Source organism: Atta colombica, unplaced genomic scaffold, assembly GCF_001594045.1.
Source record: "Atta colombica isolate Treedump-2 unplaced genomic scaffold, Acol1.0 scaffold92, whole genome shotgun sequence".
Taxonomy (NCBI): domain Eukaryota; kingdom Metazoa; phylum Arthropoda; class Insecta; order Hymenoptera; family Formicidae; genus Atta; species Atta colombica.
Window position 1 is genome coordinate 986,810 of NW_017259586.1, and position 2,310 is coordinate 989,119.

The window sequence follows — 2,310 nt, forward strand, 5'->3', positions numbered from 1 at the left end:
TTTTTTTATTAAAGTTACGTTGTTTTATTATATTTATAAAAATTAATTATATTTTTTGTTTTAATATTTCGCGTTTTTGTTTCATTTTTGAGAATTTTGTGTAAATAATCAATAACGAGTATATTACTCCAGTTCGGATATTTGACGTCTTGTTTTATATAACCTCTCTTGTTTACTTGGCAAATTCCTCGGCAAAGTTAAATTTTTCTTTGGTGAAAATTGGATCGGATATTATTTCCCAGAATTCAATTTTTCGCATGAAATAGTTCAAAAACTATGCATAAAATGAAAATTCTATATTGAAATAAAGTACACGGAAAATGAGATGAGAATGATATTTATTCATTTATTTACGATTATTATCCGATGACGATTAAACTTTAATTTTCAATATCGTTTTTAATTAACAAAACCTGCTACTTCTCTCTCTCTCTCTCTCTCTCTCTCTCTCTCTCTCTCTTTCTCTCTTTCTCTAGAAATATCTTTTTAAATTAGATTTTTATGATCAAAAGTTACGATACATATGCCTACACGTTATGCAGATTATACTGCTGAGCGCTATCACGTACATAAGTATTTTTTTTTTATCGGAACACAGATAATCTCGAGAATTGCTGATGCTCGTATATAGGCACAAAGGAAAAATCCAATGTGCTGAATTCATTTCGTTAAGGCAGTAGGATATTTGCATGCAAATTTAATCGAAATGTGTGTGCACATGCTTCTACGTAGAAAGATCATAGATCGTTTATTCGTATTTTAATTAAAATCGTTAACGTTAAACATCATGTGTCTGATTTTCTTTTGTTTGTCGCGGATATTTTCCACAATGCACACTGCAAACAAAAGTATTCGCATATTAATATCTGCTTCGTACTTAATTAATGTGGTTAATATGAAATCTGTTAATATTGTTTTTCTTTTATTAATAAGTTCGTTAAAACCATTCGCTTTATTTTTCCATCTCTTAATATATGTGAAAATTTTTTTCATTTTTCGAAAAGTCAGACTAAAGGGAAATATTAAAAAAAAAATATAATCAATATAAATGCAACAATAATGCGTAGTTTTAATATAAATTAATAATTTTTATTTATATACATGTTCGACCATCGATCGTTAGAAATAATAAATTAAATATCTAATCGACATTTTCTTTCATTTCTCTAATGAGGTTTGCTGATAGAAAAAAATTTTTTCGAAAACTTCTCGGGATTGGGAGAATCATTATTGCTTGAAGATTTATTTATCATTGGTACTCCCTCATTATAACAGAATTGAAAATTTATAGTAGATTTTCTGTCGGTTTTTATAATATTAATTTATTACTTTCGCAAAGCGAAAATTGCCTGAGAATAAACATACCTTGAATACTTCCTTTGATCTTTTAACAAGTCAGTGAAGACTGAACAGAAATAAAGAATAAGTATTGTCGCGAATCGAATTTGTCGAATGTACTTATTATTCTAGAAAGATTCGTCATATTAACGACAAGAAATCTTAATTCATTAAAATCAAGAAAAAAATAGTTTACTTTTGAGAATTTTATGCAACAGAAATACGCTATTTTTCATAACAGAATGTATATCATAACAGAATAATCTTTTTCTAGATTTCAAAAATATTATCTCAAATTTATGTTTAAATAAAAATACACTGATTTACTTTACAGTATTTTAATGATAAAGTAGAATATTATTTGAGCTAATACAGTTTTAAGAATTTAAATTTTTCTAATGAAATGTTTGTATAAGATAAGTTAAGGGAAAAAAATCTCTTTTATATATAGTTTCTAATTTTAACTGAATTTCATCTTAAAGGAATTTAATTCAAGATTTATTCATTAAAATGTTCTGCTTCCAGAATAAAATACATTTCTTAAGAAATTTCCATTAAAAGATTAACTTTAAATGTATCTCACGCACGCGCATGCACGCACGCACGCACGCACGCACGCACGCACACACACACACACACACACAGCATTCACAGATTATTCGACTGAAAAAATATCGAATAATATTTCCTGTATGAATACGTATTATTGTACAATATAGATTACACGGTATAAAAAACAAAACAAAAGACTAAATAAAATATTTTTTACATACTTAGTGTTATTAATATTATCAATTAATATTATCAATTAATATTATTATATTATATATTTTAAGAATTAATATTATCAATAATAGAAATGCACTTTTGTGCCTTTGTCATTAAATATCTATCTTATGATTTTGTTCTAATTTTTATTTCTCATTTAAATGAAAAGCCAAAAGTTTTAAGATTGTCTTAAGAAAAATAATA

At 26.0% G+C, this 2,310-nt stretch overlaps 1 protein-coding gene across 4 annotated transcripts in view; it reads left to right on the forward strand.

Moving 5' to 3' along the window:
- Positions 1–2,310, forward strand: part of LOC108693569 (alkaline phosphatase-like) — a 187,553-nt gene that overhangs the window by 4,822 nt on the left and 180,421 nt on the right. The window lies entirely within an intron of this gene.